Below are 18,238 nucleotides of genomic sequence, written 5' to 3' on the forward strand. Positions count from 1 at the left end.
GTAAGAACGTCTCTTCACTTCAAGAATGCACATTTTGAATCCATTGTTTTAAATACAAATGGCAAAACCATATCCAAACCCTTTCTGTTCATTTTCACACCAAAACATCCCGGTTCCCAATGGGTTAAACAAATTATGGCACAGCCGTGCTTTTCAGATTAGTCGCTCCCAAGCCTTCTGTAGTTTTGAAAAATTTTAAGTATTGCAAAATACCCTCGAGTGGAATTTCCAAGAACATTAAGTTGTATTTCTTGTAAGGTTTTATTTCTGAGCATCCTACCGCTTTCTCCTCAGAGGTCAGGAAAACAGATAAACAGCACTAAATAAAAGCCCGATTTATTTTTCTGTGTCCTAAGGCATAAAATAGCTCAGTTGGAGGCAGCCTGCACCAAACCAAGGGAAACGTCTTAAGCTGGAGAGTGTGCACTGGTTTCTCAAGGTGACCCCCATTCCAGCTGAGGACAGAGGGAAGCAGAAGCCTGCAGATTTCTCTTCAGGGGGTCCAGCAAACAAACTGGGAGCAGCTACCCATGTTTATCCACGACAGGGTCACTGTAACACCACACACAGCTGCACACACAGAGACACATTCCCGTCTGGACGGAGAGCTCGGCCGGAGTTTGTGCCCACCCCGACCGCGCACGGCAAAAGCACTTACACAGCACTTGGACGCAAACTCCCCGCAGCCAGCCCTGGTTGGAAGTGCCGCTCCCTCCTTTCCTTCAGCTCAGCTCAGCTCAGCTCAGCTGCTGTCGGCTCCACTCGTGAGGAATTCCATCGCTGCCTGCTCCTGCCAGCTCCCGAGCGCGACTGCCGGCAGCGAGGACGGGCATCACCCAGAGGGAGCCCGGAGCTGCAGCCCTGCGGCGGAGCCGCGGGGGATGCCCCACTTAATGAAGGTTAATGAAAGCAGCTCCTGCTCAGCCAGAGCCAGCGCACAGGAGCACCCGACTCGCCTCAAAACGGGAGCATCTGGCTCTGGCATGTGGGTGTAGCCCATCAGCTCGGACCCCTGGGAATCCGAGTTCACCTGAAAGCCTCCTCGGCAGGTTTCTGAAAACAAATTCCAGAGACGCAGAGCCAGACTGCATTAACGTTTGAAACGGCTCCTTCGTCTTCAACAATCGTGGAAGTTGAAGAACACATCTTGTCCCTAAACCCCTTGATTTTACTCTAGTTTGTAAATATCCCGAGGGTGACACCCAGGCACACATAAAATAACCATGGTTTGGTTCATTCCCCTCAGGTCGTGCGCAGACAGCACAACAACCAGCACACATCCCAACGCCACCTCCTGCTGCGCACTGATGGAGACGGGAATGGGGAGACACAGATACCCACAGGAAATACCAGCAGCCTCCCTTCAGGCCCAGGGACGCAGCGAAAGCGAGCACGGGCTGCCATGGCCGAGGCTGGGATGCAATGGCCAGGTTGCCATGGTGCTGGGGGGCAAGAGGGAAGATGCGCCAGAGCGCAGAAAAAGGCTGAGCCGCTTCAGATTTAAATCCCTGTGACAGCGTCTCGGCCGAGCCACTGCACCGTTGCTGTGGCAACCGACGAGTGAAAAATCACAGCGGAAATCTGTAATTATTACAAGCGAGGTGGTGACTTACCCACTTCAGTAATCAGGGCATTAAAACGGCTGGAGAAGAGGAGGGGGAGCTCCGTGCCCCCCAACAGGCAGGGCTGCACTGCCGCAGGGAGCCAGGCACGAGATGGGAGCTGTGGGTCCTGCTTTGGGCTCTATCTCCCACAGGCTCCAGCTGTAGGATGTGGCATTTGGGCAGGATGCTTTCCTGAGCACAGGGTCTGGCGCCTGCCTGAGGGGCTGCGACCGGAGCTCCTGCACCCGCCCTGTGCTGCAAGGGGGGAGATGAGGGAGTAGCCAGGGTGAGCCCCAGACTTGTGCTGCCTGATTCGGCCTGAGCAGAGTGAGGGACAAGGAAAGGTCTAAGACAGGCAGAGGCAAGGACAGATATCAAAAAGACAGAAGATGCAATGCCTACAGGAAGCAGGTAAGGTCCCTGGCCATTGAGTGACTCCAGTTTGTGCTGCTCTTACAGCACCACACTTTCTTCGTCCCCTTCTGCCACAGCAGTAACAGCAGCAGTATTTGTTTGGTTGGGGTGGATGTTGTGATGATTACTCTGCTAACACAGGAATGAGGAGGGACAGAAAGTCGTTCAGGCAGACCAAACACACTCTGCAGTCTCTCCACTGTAACATTAGCTGACACAGGCAGTTTACACATGAACACATGCAATGCCAGCATCCACAGAACCTTTTACATCCACTGCAGGAGTACAAGGTTTAAAGTCACCATGTAGTTCTCCAGAGCTTTCCACATGAAATGGGCAACTGATGTGCATCCAGACAAACTGCTAAGGAACATGCTGTTAATACCAACAAGGAAGAGAATTAGACTTTCTGGTACCTTCCTCCTTCACTGTAGAGCCTGGGATCCCATGTGAGTAGCAGTAACTGCCAAGAAAGAAGCCCAGATTGTAGTTGTTTATAAGACAGATCCCATACTACTCCTAAGTAACAGGCTGTTGATTTGATCCAAAATAAGGACTAAAGATGATCCCTCACCTTCTTCATAGTTTAAAATCTGTTATTAATTACATACACAGACTGCAAATGATATATTCAAACTGGTCTGTACTGGTCATTAGAACAAACTGCTGCCTCTAAACTTAACCTGTTAACCAGCTAATCTACCACAGAAAGTGCATTAACAGATGGTTAACGCAGGGACACATCAAAAACAGAAGAGGAAAGACTGAGAAAAGTTGTAGGTACTTACACTCACCTTGTATAAAACACTGGATTCAACGGCAGTGTCTTGTATCAGTGATTTATTACTACACTTCTTCAGTGGATAATCAGGATTACAGCTCCTAAGGATGCACTCTGGGGAGACTGAGGTATGACAAAGAAATGCTTGTGCCTCTGCTGCATGCTGCTTTGGATGATGTGAAGCTAAATTCATTAAACAAAATTATGTTGGATAAAAAGTGCTCCTTACTGATAAGTGCTAACAATTTATATGGCAACATCATCCAGAGACTCCAGTCACCATCATGCTAAGCCATGTCATGTCCAACTGCCTGGAAACTCATCCCCCAGAGAGACAGTAATTCAGTTGTAGACTTTTATGTGTAGTGGATTTTTTTGGCTTTAATCCTTGCATCAAAAGGCTCAGCACCAAACTGTCACCTGCCAGGCAGAGCCCAAGCTCTTTTTCAGCTCCTCTGCTCCCAGCACAGCCCCTCCATATCCATAATTACCCTGCCTGGAAGGCTGGATGCACAAAAGGGGTGGCAATGACTCAGTGCAAGTCCTATTGAAGGGTAGAAAGCTTAGAAGTCCCATATCAGTGATTTTAAGCAACTACAATTACTAAAAACTTATTTAAGATGTATTAAAAATGTACAGTCCACAGTTTTGGACTGTACCAAAAAATCCCCCATGGACTTCTGCTTGATTAATCAAGAGACTATTGGTAATGAGATCTACTTGAACAATCTGTCATCAGAAAGGATGTGGCCAACCACTAACAGTAAGTACACTTTCTGTACTGATATGCAGCTGTCAGAGGAAGACCCATTACACAATCTTTCATCGGTAGAAAGTAATCTCCAGCTTCAGCAGAACCAAAAGCATGACTTTCCACTATTAGATATATTTTTCTGCATCAGTACTACATACATCCTTCTGAAATACACTATGATGCTACAAGGCAAAATGGGGATCACATTTTGGCCAGGCTAGTCCACAAGGTCGAGTCAAAGCACGAGTTTAGTAAAAGGACATTTTGATTTTATGGAAAATATTGGAAGGTGTAGCTATGTTATCACTGCTGCATTTGTTTGGAAAAACAAAGCATTTCAAGCAATACAGCTACAGTACTTGAGAAGAATCCACTATCCAGAAATAGCAGCTCCAGGGTAGAGACAAGATGTCAAACCCCTACATGTCATATACTCCTGCAAAAAATGGGAACAGAACACATTAGTATCACAAAGCAGAGGGCAAGGAACACCAGGATACCCAGCACCAAGCCCTAGTCCTCTTCAAAAATCAAAAATTGCCACAAGACTCAACAGCAGGCTCTCAGGACCCCAAACTTGCACGAAGAGAAAAAGCAACAGCCCTCTTAAAGGCTTGTTGTGTTTGGAAAAAAAATAAAGCACAAACTGGAATGTCAGATCAAGTTTTAGATAATGTGAGCAGCAATTACTAGATTCAGTTTAAGATATATTAAAAAAGATATAGATTAAGATATATTAAAGATTAAGATATATTAAAAAAATTTTCAATGCAGTTGGAAGGAAACAAAGTAAGACTATAAGAATGTTGACCCCAAGTTAATTATAAAAATCTGAGCAAATGGAGGCAGAAAGATAAGAATCTTATTTGCCCAAAGAGGATTAACATGAAGGACAAAACAGAAAATAAAAGGGACAACTGTGACTGCTTAGCTTTGCAGGAAACCCATCACACTGCAGCTTTTCAAAGTTGTGGCTGGTCAGAAGACTGCTTCCTACCCGAGCACATCCATAACACTACACTCAGTGTCCACAGGCAGTTCTTCCTTTGTGAAAGAAGCAAAAAGCCTCATGAACAAGAGTGGAATTCACCACAATCAATACCACTGACCCCAAGGATTTCATCTGGAGGGCAGATGCCCAGATTAAAATAGTCAGAGGTTGTGAGTGTGCGAGGACACACCTGAACTGCACCTGCACTACTCACTAACCAGGAACTAGTACAGCTTACACTGACAGAGGGAGAGGGGGATAACATCCCTTGTCCTTCAGATGTCAACTGCTTTAATTCCCATTGAACATGAGAACATCACATTCAGAAGAAGAAGGAAAGGGATACAGGATTCAAGCACAATTACTATGGAATTCTACTATTCAAAAGTCATGTTATTGCCTGTTCAGGCCACAGGTAAAAAAGAGCAGCAGTTTTCAAAACAGTTTAGAAAACACAGATACGTACACAGTGTTAAAAACATTCTGTGACTAAGTTCCCTAGTATGTTTAGAAAATTATTTTTGGGCTCCAGATGGAGAAAGAAACTAGTGCCAATCTGATTCAGCAAGATCCGTATTTCTCAAGTGGTCCCTCTTACTTCACTGGGCCCATTCACAAAAACTAGAGTTGTGAATGAGCCAAAGCTGAATTAAAGGCAAGGTAGAAAAACTGGTAACTGGAAGACACACTTAAAGTTACCAAAATCTGAAAGTTACCCACTAGGGAAAAATCCACAAGGCTGCTGCATAAACTGCACTTTTTTATTTTTTATATATTGCCTGTTTGTTTGACAAAACTAACTGTAACATTTCACACAAGTACTAAATAACTGGACACAAATTTGAGGAGATAAACTAGACCTTAATAAGTGTGCTCATGGCTAAACTAATTGGTAAGGTCTCTTTGAGGTGCATCTCTACTGCACACTCTAATCTCAGGGTAACACTGACACCCACATAAGAGACTGAGCGCTGTTCCCTCAGTCTGGTACATACAAACCGTGAATCGCATCAGAGTGAAGATTCCATGAGCCACATTTAGGTAGCTGAAAAGTATTTGCCAGCTTTGGGAAGGCTCCTAGATCTGGACAAACCTTTATAAAAGTTCTATCATGAGTTGGGCAAGTCCAACTTAGCTGCTGGAGTCAGAAAAAAAGAAGGACCTGGAACCAAGAAATTGTGGAAGGAATCCTTGTTGAGGGAAGTTCAAAGAGGCTGCACAAATTGAGAGTGGGAACAGAAACCCAGGATATTATGCCAGCTGCTTTTGGAATCACAGAAGATACTCACTAATTCCATTTAATAAAGGAGAAGGCCCATTGGACTGGAACTAGACATGTTAAAAGCAGGAACGGAAAACAACTGACTTTTAAAGATTTAGGAGTGAACCCATTCCAGAATATTCTCTTGCTGCCACACTCCAAGTATATTTTGAAACCTTGTGAGAGGTACCCAAAACCAGTGTCCACTGAATCACCTGCTGATCACTGACCCACCCACTGATCCATATCACACTGAGTGATCCATGTCACCTCACACCTCAGCTCCTGCAGCAGTGCTTCAGAGCAGCTCTGTGCTGGCTCTATCCATTTCCAGCAGCCAAGAGGGACACTGGACATCCTGCAGCTCCACAAATATCCCATAAGGCACATCCATGGGTGCTGCAAAGAAATATCTCTAGGCTGTTAAAGATGAATGTGAAGTAACAACTCAGCTGGCAATACCACCGGCCTTAGTGTGATGGGACAGGTAGGAAATGGTGTTTTCTGTCAAATGCCCCAAAAATGCTGGACCAGGGGCAGAGAAAAGCACTTACTGTAAGCTGTGCAGTGGCACAGGGCAGCAGCCACCCTCCCTTTTGGCACTGTCAACAAGCCTGCCTCTGTAATGACAATACTGCCACACAGGCACTAATAAACACTGAGAATGGCTGCTGCAGTAAAAGAAGATCAAGGACAGTCCATTGCCCGTGTAATTTTAAGCAGCTCCCCGAAGTTACTCCAGGATGGACACAATCAGTAAGGAGGAAGGAGCTGGTAGTTAGGTTAAACAGCTTGTTTATTTATTTAACAAAAACCTCTTGTGGGAAATGTTTGTGTTCCTAAGGGTAGCTCATGAAAGTGAGCAGCACCAGCACAGTGGGACAGCAAGAGCTTCCCTTCAGAGCACTGCCCTCACTGATGCTTAACCTCTCGACAGAGCGCTGTCATAGGAGCTCAGAAAAACGGCAATTTTTTCTTCTCCTTCCTAAAACCAGATTCACCAAATGGATGCAACTGCAGGATTTATCAGTCGTCAGGTAATTCTTTACAGGAGATACAACATCACGTGCTTTGTCAGCCTTTAGAACACAGAGTCGGTATTATCTTAAGCTGCCCCTTTTCCCTCTTTGCTGTTAACTAGTGACAGTAGCTGAAAGAGATAATCAGAGGTTGGAATTTTGCAACAGATGAGAAGAATGTGGCTGCAAGCCTGCAAATCTTGCTCACCAGCCAGAGCAGAGGATCAGTTATGCAAGGCTGCATGTGGATTTTGACCAGATGTAACAAACAGTCCCTTTCTCCTCTCTTTTCCATTTGGAACAATAAAACTGGAGCTGTGAGCCATTTCCTATCATTTATCAGATCACTTTGGAAGCTGATTTTCCCTGCCTATTTTCAAGGGGAGAGTGGGATAAAAAAAAAATTAAAAAATTGCACTTTCTGCAAGCATTGCATCCAGAAATGATGCATGGTGTGACACCACCAACTCTGGGTTTGCAGGCGTAGTAGCACCTTCTTGGCCTCTTTTTCTGAAGAACTCCACTTTCATCTAGCCCTCCTGTCACCTGCATGGCTCAGTCTCCCATCCACACCAGAGAGATTCCTAATTTGGAGAAGAAACATCCCCAAACCCTTCACAGTGTCCAGTGTAATCACAAGTTGAGCTCAGAGAAAACAAGGTACAACAGTGAAAGGAAACACCTGAGCACTGTGAGGAAGGAGAGCTCCATCCAGAGTAGCCACCACACTTGACTTGCTGCTGAAACAACCCCTACCCATGGAACCCAAAATCATCATCAGTCCTACCATTTTGATCTAACAGAGTCCCACTACAACAAAATCTATAGAGAAGTAAAACTACAAACTCTAAAATTCATACACAATCTGGTAATGGTCCAATTTTTATGAATAAATTAACGGCAGGAATCATCAGAAGACGTGTTTTCTAATCACCTTCTTGGCCAAGAGAAAAAAGAATATTACCAATGAGAAATTAAGCAAGTAGTAACTGATCTCCTGTTACTGCCAAAAGGAACTGGAATTTTGGATTTCATTGAAAGAAGAAAAGGACAAGATTTGTCAGCTACACACAGCAACACACAGATTGTTGCTGGAATCAGTAAAATCCTTCCTAGTCAAAGGCTCCACAACATCATGAATCCAGCCCCCAGCACTGCTTGTCATTGTCTTCATTTGCCTCTGCTCCCTCCCTTTGTAACACTAACTAGCTTTCCTTCTGCTTGTCTTCAGCTGTTTTTCACAGCAGCCAGGGCAGAAGCATCCCATTACAGCAGATACAGCAGCCCCTCACAACGCCCAGAGCCCAAACCATGGAACAAACGGAAGATTTTCACACCCCCATAACTCATTACCTGGTAAAACCGACCTAAAAACAAGGAGTGTGGAGTTGATCTGAGCCCAGCACATCCTCTGCTTTCCTACCTCCACCGGCACACTCTGATTGTGTAATCCTATTTCTCTCTCCAGGAAGCTGCATTGCAGCAATAGCTGTGGAGCAAAAAACAAGGCTTGCTTTCTACTGGAGCTGAGAGGAGAGAACACAGCAGTGAATGGCAGCACAGTCCATACAGGTCAAACACATCTCTCACCCTGCAGCACAGTCCTCACAGGTGAAGAACACTCCTCACACCTGTGGATGGTCCATAGGGGACAACCACATCCCTCACACCTGCCATGGGGGACCACTGCTGTCCTTGTGCTCAGCTTTTCCTGAAGTGATGCAGATGTCAAGGATGGAGAAGTCAAGGCCTCCAGCCTGTCCACAGCACCCTGTGCTAGGATTAAGCTCTGGTCTGTTGCCATGAAGCATCTTATGCCTGAAATCTGTCCCATTATGCCCAGAGCAGTTTGGTTTGGTTTCTAACAGCTTTTTAACCTGCCATGTTCTCTAATTCCCACTAAGGCCATCGTTTATATAATCAGATTTATACAGTGAGCTGTTAAAAATGCTTTAATACAAACTTGCTCCCTCCACCCTAGTCCCAGTGTCCTGATTTTTTTGGGTGTACATCACAGATACATCCCTAGTATCAAGCAAGCACCTGGTGAAAAATGTGTCATTTATGACAGATGTGGAAAGAAAGGTGTCAGAGAGGAACAAGACGGTTGGTTCCCATTATTTGACATCTGACATGAAGATGACAGACAGATTGGCAGGAAACACAATACAAACAGAAGAAATATGACTGCTAATAGCTTACACCAAGCTTATTTAAAGTACTCACTTTTCATGTTATTTACGTTATTTATTCACATTTTTGTTTTACTGCCAGACCAATCAAAACATATGAGTTGATTTCAGTTGTTTGCTGTCAAGGGATGCTGCCAAGAACCTCCACACACTCCATAATTTGTTAAAAGAGGAAGTAAAAGTTGGCATGCTGTGGTGATGTTCATAATCTTCAGTCATGATTGAGCTTGATGAGTTATAAAATGAGGGATATTATTATTTCCTTTGCCTGCAAACCATTTCCCCCCCTGTTTTCTTCTGTGGCCTCTGCAAGTCTATGTTCTCACATTGCTTCATTCAGAAAGAAAAACTGCTGGAAGGGCAAGAGGTGACATCTCTTGTGAAAAAATCTGTAGGGTTGTTCATATGCTGGGGAGGAAAAGGAAGAGGAAAGTTTGATTTAATACCAAGATTATAGGCTACAAAGCTAGCATGAAATCATCCAGCACTGGGGTACAGATTTCCATAAAAAACTTGCTGCCTCGTGCTTTGCCCAGTACGAGGCTTACAGATGGAAGCCGGATACTTTAAAATTGAGCCAAACATCAAAAATAGGACACCATGAAAACATCATCACTAATTTATGTCTGCTCCCAGCACCCACTGTTCTGTTCTGTGAGAAACCAGCGATGGAACCAAGGTTACAAGGGGAGGGGGAAAAAAAAAAAAAAGCCAGGAAAAAAACCCAATACCCCAACAAACAACTAAGAAGAAAACCTCGGGCTGGCAATCCACACCTTGGCAACACTTCTGCATTTTTCCCATAAACATATCACAGTGCTTTCTAGCCATCCAACTGACCCACAGGTAACCTGTGTGCTCCAGGCTGAGCTGCCAGCAGGCAGGACAGCATCACTCCTCACTGCTTCCCTGAGTTTATTCCACCCCCTTTCCAGCCTCCTTTTCCACATGAGCAGGTCTTTTACCCAGCAGGCCAGTCTGTGTTCTGCTGTGCCTCCCACAGAGCTATAATGGTCTTCTAGACAAAAGGATTTGTTTTTAGAGCTGACAGGTAGGATTAAGAGTCCTTAAAACAGATCTGAGACACCATAAACACAAGGGCTGGAAAGCTGTGTGGGAAGACCAGTGAAAAGGGGAGTACATCACACTGATCCTGCAGGCAGGCAAAAGGCTTCAGGAGGGAAAATCTGGTGCTTGTGACATGCAGATGACAAAAGAGATGAAAGGAAGTGCAAGAAAGACAGGCTGATCCACGTATCCAAGCTCCCAAAGGTGGCTGGTACAGCTGGGAAAGCGGCACCATCAGTGGGGAACAGAGAGCAGATCTTGACATGGGAACCTGAACCCAAATCTCTGCTGCCCCAGCAAAAAGGGAGTCCACAAAATAGGAATGTGTTAAACACCAAAGGAGGCATGTGCAGGTTTCTCCTACAACAGCAGCCTCCTCCTGAGGCAAAGGAACAGCTTCCTGCTGGGAAGGCCACATCTCAGGGGTGCACTCCCAGCACTGCTGCCATTGTGTGGAGGCTCCCAAAAACAGCCCATGCCTGCCAAGCTGGGCTAGGAAAGGGCACGTTGTCATATCCCAAACAGGTCAAGGTTAGATTGGATTCCACCAGTGTATGTCAGCAGGTGCCAGGTGAGGATTGCTCAGTCTCTTCGCTGTTATCCAGCCAATTTTCAAGGTACACCACGTTTCAAACTTCAGGCATTTTGAGGACACTGCTAAAAAAATTCCTAAGTAAAACAGAATCATATGTGGGTGCAACAGTTGCAAAGCAACGCATTTTCATTTGTAAAATTAAAACTGAACTTTGTTTGGAGATGGCAAGGGAAATTCCTTCTGGAATAAGGGATATTTTAAAGTGTTTGAGATAAGGGAACCTGGAGACAGGTTTAGAAGTTGTTTTACTCTCAGAATTACAGCTGTACAGCTGAACCAGTAAGTTTGGCACTTCATCCTGTCACCTACAGTGCACCTGAGACATACTGAGTTTTCAGATGAACCCTTTAGCAAGCTGCAATACTACCTCCAGAAACACCATCAGAATTAGATTTTAGTGTTTAGACTACCAAGTTTCACAAGAAGCACAAGAAGGCAAATGCTCTCTGCCAATGCCAAGTTGCATTTCAGTAAAATCATAAAATCCAAATGGGAAACTCATCAAATCTGAAGCTTTATTGCCTTTAAAGTGCCTTATACCTTGACACAGAATATTATATAGTATACTGCCCTTCAGACAGTGCCCCAAATAAGAGTTTGATACAATATAAACCCTCATCTACAAAAATATTTTATTTCCTCCATTAAAACTGAGATTCACTAAAATAATGGCAGAGAAGACAATACAAAGGGGGACTGTTTAAGTATGAAGAACTAAGTTCATATTTCTTCAAGCTGTCAGCGTTCTCTTACTAAGGGCAGTGCTTTAGTTGAGTGGCTTTAGTGCTTTCTCACAAGTAGATGTTCCTCCACTGGACAACAAGAAAGACAATCTTCTTCTGCAACACACAAGCAAGGTTCCTACCTCATTTTTCTGCTGAATTTCTGGTACTGGCTAACTATGGGAAATGAGGAGTAAAATATTTTGAGAAAGGAAAGACAAACAATCTAATACAAGGCTGCAGTACAGAATCCTACTCCCACAGATCAGAAGAGAGCCTGAAAGCCACAGAAATAGTTTACAACAATATTCTCTGTTTTATACACTTTGCATGCTCTGGAAAACCCCCAGAATACTGTTGTTTTTGCACAAACACCATATGACTAAGGAAATATCACTGTGTCTTTTTTCCTGGCCCATAACTGTCATTTCAGACAACAGGACTGTGACCTGATAAAACAGATCCCAAAATTCAGAAACCAAGAGGGGTGGCAGAGATGGATGGCTTTTAAGGTTGGGAGAATTATCTGCTTTTAGTTGGTAGCAGCTCTGACCCCTAAGGCAACCTCTTCTGTACACAAAGAAAAGAAATTTGAAAGCAGATCACTCTGGAAGAAGAACAGGGTGTTTTCAGCCCCTGGAAAAAATAAATCTTGTTACATAACTTTTAAAGCATATCCATCCTTCCATAGGCAACAGGCCCACAATGATAATTATCTGTATGGTGGATTCCTGGTCTTTCAGCTGCAGTGCCCCTGATGTGTCATTTTTGCATTACTTACCCGTGCTTTCAGAACTCCCCACACATCAGTACCAGCTGCTTTTCTTCTGATGGAATCCAGCCCTTGTCTCTTACTTGCTCTTTCAAATGGGATAAGATACCTCACTATTTGATTCAGACTTGTCATTATGCTGGAAAAACTCTTAAGAGCTTATAAAGAATTGTAAAAGAAGAGCAGGCACTACCAGAAAATCCTGCTTGAACAGATATGGTGCACAGAGATGGACAAGCTGCCACATACAAGGAGGAATAAAATGGTCTTTGAAAACAGTAAAAAGGAGAAACATCTTACATGAAATCTGAGAATTACTTCATCAAGATCTATTCCTTTCTCCTCCCTGCTCCCTCTTGCGAAGGCAAAGCCAAAAGCAAAGGAAATTCATCCAAGTTCAAAGAGTCCCCATTTGATTTAAAGTTTCTGGTATGCAGCCAATCCAGTAAGGTTTAAGGATACAACTGGGTTGTACCTTCACAACAGAGATACAACACTGAATGGTATATTGTTCATATAGTACATGCTTGTATCACCACTCAACAGCCCTTTTCTGAGACACTCCCACAAGCTGACTTCATTTGGACGAGAAAGGAAGGGACTTTAATTTGTGCTTGAAACAGCTAAACATTTTTAAAAGCATTTCTGGAATAGACTCTCAATCCTAGAAGTCAAAACGAAGCTAGGAAGCCAAGAACCAGATCCAATTTGTCCTAGAACAGCTGTGACACTTTCCCAATTCTGTGAACCCCAATCACTGAAAGCAGGAAGTTCAGGAGCAGTAGAGGAACGTGTCATGAGGTAACCTGAGCTGCTTCAACCTGAGCACAAACCCGGGGCAGGAGCTGTCCCTGTCACACCTGTCAGCAGGGTGCTGCTGAACCTGCACTCACAGGCACCTACTGCTGGGCTGCTGCCCACTGCACCTGCGTGGGACACAAGGCATGGGACAAACTGCTCTCAAGCTTTGCTGTCGAGCACCACACCAACCAGACAGGGCAAGGGGAATCACCACATCTCTAAGATGCTGGTAGGGGCAGCAAGAGCTGGTTTCAGTGTATATACACGTGGCTTGCAAGCATCTGAATTCCTGTCTGCTTCTGAAAGAATCCAGATCAGGATGTTCTCCTTTGCCAATGAAGCACAGCTGCCAGCAGGACACCTCCTGATTTGCTTGGTGTTTATTTGCATGCTGTGCTTGCTTACTGCCTCCTGGGCATAAATATCCAATTTTATCCACTTATTTCAGTTTATTTTGTATCTGAATGCACAAGACATCTCACAGTACAGTATGCCTCTAAGGCTGTTATTCATCAGAAGACTAAAGGTCTAATAAAAGACTAATAAAACAGTTTTATTGCATCTTTTCCCCACGCATTTTACGAGTGGTCAGCTCATCTCATAACACCGTACACTTACAGACTGAGCTCTCCTTTATCTGCAGATGTCTGCATCACTGTCTTCTGCACTCCAGGTTGTCCAAGAGGTGCCACACAGACAGACTGCAGACACAGAACACCTGAACACTGATTCTGAGTCCAAAAGGCTACCCAGCAGGTAACTTGCAGTAACAGCTTGCTTTCCCTGTATCTATTCCAGTTTCCCCCATCTGTACTGTCAGTCCAGTGATGCTAATCTCATGAGAAGTGCTTTAAACACCAAGGATGAGAAACACTACAAGCTCCAGATATTATCCTTTTGCTGTGCTTCAGTATGGGGAGCTGTGACCCATCACTGACCTCCAAGCATGCATTTGTAACTCCAGTCAGAGAAGACAAACTGCCTCCCAAATTTGCCCAATACTGACATTACAGTAAAAACAATTACAGTAAAACAAACAAACAAACACCAAAGCAATGCAACAAGAACTGCAAAAATACCTAATCAATTTATAACATAACAACCAGACTGTAATAGGATTCAATAGGTAATTTCCTTACTGTAGACCTTCCAGAAGGTAACCCTTTTGTACCAGTTGGTTTTCAACCTTTACCAAATTCCTTGCCTCAAACTATAGGAGCAAAGACTCTTTTAAGAGCCCATAACCATCATTTGTGCCTTTGAACTGCAGGGCAAAATCCAGTACCATTCATTACTGATTACAAAATTACTTGGAACTCTCTCGCAGCAGTTCAGTTTCTCTGTGCATCATTCCCTTCACTATATTCCATAAACAGAGAAGGGGAATCATAGAGGCAAAAGCCAAGCTGGGCAAAGGCAAAGCTCTGGCTGAACAGCCCTATGCTGCTTTAAGCACATATGAAGGCAAGGGAAGTGAAACCAGGGATGTCTCAAGGCAAAGCCTGAGGCATTAGCTTGGGTTTTGCATCACAAGCACCAGCTGGAGAACAGGAGCCTGAAAAGAACCTCAGCTGAGGTGCAGCACCAGGCCTCCACTAACACCATTACTCAGCTGCCTGCAGCACCTCAGCTGCACGCAGAGTCAACCCCGCTCTCCTCGCGTACGCAGCTGGTTTTCTCAAGGGTTTTGTGCCCTCGCCTTGCTCCTTCCCCTTTTCCCTGCCGCAGGTCCGTGCCGGGGCCCACTCGCTGCCCGGGCACAGAGCATCACGAATCCGCCTCCTGCTGCGGCCAAACATGCGGGGAGAACAACAACCCCTCCTGCGCTCCGCGGTCCCCCGGGACGGCTGCCGGGATCCAGCACCGCGCTCCGGCCCGGCAGAGCAGGAACACCCGAGCGGGCAGGATGGCACCAGCCCCGCGGCCCCCGCTCCCTGAACGGTGCTCTGGGGACGGCAAGGGACGGGCAGCAGCCAGGGGCTTCCCCGGCAAGGCGGGATGGAGGCGGTGAGAGAGGAGGAGGCCCGGCGGGGAGTCCCGCTCGGGGCAGCAGCGCGTCCCCATCGCGCCGGGAGCGCCGCGGGGCGGAGGCAGCCCCCCTTCCCGAGCGCCCCGGCCGCGGCCCCGCGCGGTTCCGCCGCTCACCGGGAGGTGCGGGGCTGCTGCGTGTCCTGCGGCGCCGGGCTGGGATGCGCTGGGCTGGCCCCGCCGGGCTGGGATGCGCTGGGATGCGCTGGGATGGGCTGGGATGGGCCCCCGGCCCCGCCACCGCCCCCCGCCCGGCCCCGCGCGCCTCAGCCAATCAGCGCCGCCGGCCGCAGCCTGGCGGCCAATGGGAGAGCGCGGCTGGGGCTCGGCCCCGGGGGGGCGGGGCCGGCGGGGCTTGTGGGGCGCGGAGGGCACGGCGGGGACGGGCACGGAGCGAACCCCGATGGAACGGACCGAGCCCCGCTGGGGCACGAGCAGCCCATTATCCCTTGGGAAACGGGCTTCCAGCCCTGCCCTCTGCCCGCCACGCTGCCTCCAACTCCGTGCGCCGGGGCGCATCCGTTTCCTAACCCTGAGGGGAAGCTGTGCCTGCGCTGTTACAGCTCCACACGGACCCGCTGTCCTCTCCGTAATGCCCCCCATTTACCTGGTGGCACTTGGGACACAGTTAATTTAGCAAACGCGGCAGCAGGGAAAGTCTGATTTGGCCTTCTAAAGCACATTAGAAATTCAAAGTGACTCTAGTAGGATGTCAAACTCCAAATTTAAAACCTAAGTGGCTTGTAGCAGCTTTATGGACTGCACACAGCAGTGACATGGCACATAAACCCTCCTCCCCAACCCTATACAGTTCCCTACCATTGACACGGTCCAGAATTGTGTGAGATTAACTCCATAGAAGAGCTGATTCACCAGTAAATCTCTAGCCATGATTCCATCCTCTCTGAAGACACCAACAATCAACTTGCTCTGCAGCATGAGAGTGGGACGGCTGACCAGTGTGAAGCTTATACAGAGTTACCCTACAAGCAATAACGAGCCCTTCTGCTTAGTCACTGCTTAGTTTATCTACAGCAGACACAAAACTACCCTTGAAACTCCTACCCAATAATAAATATTATTATGTATATGACCCACAAGAGCACCTACTGCAAGCATGTTGAATCGTACCTGGACTCTCATCTCACAGAATCCCAGGTCTCGTGCACAGTCTTGGTTTTCCCTGAGCGTCCGGAGCTGTTCTTTTTGCTGCAAAAGCAAATTTACAGATGATATTACAGGACCTTTTTGTTCCTGCACACATCACTCAAGACTGGGCCATCTATGCCTCTTTATTTCCACTTATCCTGCATAGAACCCTTACATCTGTCAGTTTATTACAGTAAGAAAGATTTAATGGTCCAAAATTGCAAAGAAGGTGGCAGTTTAGCCATTAAGATGGCAGTAAGCCATTTGTATCAGAAAGGATAACAAAGCACTATAACAGATTACTGGGAGAAATACAGAATGTCTGTGATGAGAACCTTTGACAAGAAGCAGGACGAATGCTCATCAGGATTCTCAGATGAGTGTCATTCTGCTTTGAGGGGAAAATAGAGCAGATAACTTGTTGGTGTCCCTTCTGATCAATCTTCAGTGTAAAGCTGCTGCTGATATCCAACGGAACAAAAACTGAGTAAGGCCATTTCAGAGCTGTAAACTTTACTTTCCTCATGGTATTCTCTGCTCAACTCCCTGTTAACTTTCTTGCCTAATTCATGATATGTACTTTTACTGCCTCCACATTTGAGGCAGGAGTTATGTTACTTTTTAATTACTATCAACACCTTACTTATCTGATGAACATTTCCTTTGAATATTTGTTCAAGAAGCTTACAGAATACACTCACTTTGCTGAAGAAGCAAGGGATATTCCTTTTTGCTCTTCCTGCCATCAGTGGGGCTGGCTTAGGCAAGCAATCTGTAAACACACACATATATGTAGATATTTTGTTACTGCCTTTGGGTGATGGCATTGTTAAAGGAATTCTGTCTGCCATCTGCTGGGAGAAACCTTCTCTGAGGCAACGTGCTGTACTGACACAGCTGACTGCCCTGCTGGCAGCCTGAAGTGTCTGTTTTTTCGGGAGGAACCTTTATTCTGTTAATGCACCACCTTCCAGCATGGATGCACAGGACAAACAGAGAGTCAGGGTCAGGATGAATGAAACAACAGCACGATGAAGTCTGTAAGAGAACACAAGCCTTTGGACCTATGTCACATGCCACAACATATGACAGCCTGGCAGCAAGAAGGAGCTCATTTTTCAAATCCTTCCACTTGACTTGAACCTACAAAGTTTTCAGCTTATGAGCGCCACGATCACACTCAGGAGGTGCACTGCATTTTAAAGGCATTAAGTAAATAATCCTCAACTTACTTTCAGACTGAAAAATCTCTACAAGTTTATGAGGCAGGGAGCTATCCTTGCCGTGTCACAGCAAGCAGCTACACAGGAAAATGGAAAAGGACAGGGACTAGTGGTGGATATAGAAGTTAACAGAACAGCTGAGTTAATGAACAGACAATCTTATGATAGTTATCTGCTATAAAACTTTGAGATCCAGTTTAAGTCCTGATCTTCTAAAGAATGAAAAGTCCCTACCACACACACAAAGGTACATCCGTTTTTTCCTAGAATGTTTCCTGAAAATCCCTAACTGTTAGAGGCAGCCTCCTAAAGCCACTGTTAAAAAGTAGGTAATTAAACACCACCTTTTTTTCAGGATTATTTCCACCATAACTTCATCTCCAGTACACACATCTGCAAGTCTAGGTGAGAAATGCAGAACCACGCACTCAACCTAAACTGTTACTCCAAAATACAGTATTGTTAAACCAGAAAGGAACAGGGTGTTTAACAAACTGTAAAATGTTTTGACTCAAAGCGTTGTACAGCAGATGGAGCTACAAGTATGGCCCAGGAATAGCCACCTACACTTGAGAACACTCAGTGATGATAAATATAAAGGATGTATCCCAACAAGTGAGTATCTTCAACAACTTTCTACAGCAAAATGATATACAGACATTGACAACAAAGCAACTCTCAAAGTTTCACATCAACAAAGACTGAAAAGAAATAAAGGTAATTAGTTAATTAGGTAATTTTTACTTTGACTATACTCATAGGGAATGTCCATCATCATCTAATAACCTTTCATCTCATTAAAGGACACAAAAAAATATGTCTTCATACACATAAGCAGGTTATAATTGCCGTAAACCAACTGGA

The 18,238-nt window shown here is 45.6% G+C and overlaps 1 protein-coding gene across 2 annotated transcripts in view; it reads right to left on the bottom strand.

Annotated features, from left to right (window-relative positions):
- The window catches only part of ABAT (4-aminobutyrate aminotransferase), a 52,442-nt gene extending 37,237 nt beyond the window's left edge, over window positions 1-15,205 (bottom strand). Inside the window, exon 1 of one of the 2 annotated variants that reach the window (XM_027886161.1) lies at window positions 15,120-15,205. The gene's annotated coding sequence lies outside the window, so the exon portion shown is untranslated. Of the gene's footprint in view, window positions 1-660; window positions 865-15,119 lie in introns of those variants that run through there. The other variant, XM_027886162.1, reaches the window with a different exon arrangement.
- Between the last annotated feature and the right edge of the window lie 3,033 nt (window positions 15,206-18,238).

This window comes from Empidonax traillii, unplaced genomic scaffold (genome assembly GCF_003031625.1).
Source record: "Empidonax traillii isolate 1590-97213 ecotype Southwest subspecies unplaced genomic scaffold, ASM303162v1 scaffold180:size851510, whole genome shotgun sequence".
Lineage (NCBI taxonomy): Eukaryota > Metazoa > Chordata > Aves > Passeriformes > Tyrannidae > Empidonax > Empidonax traillii.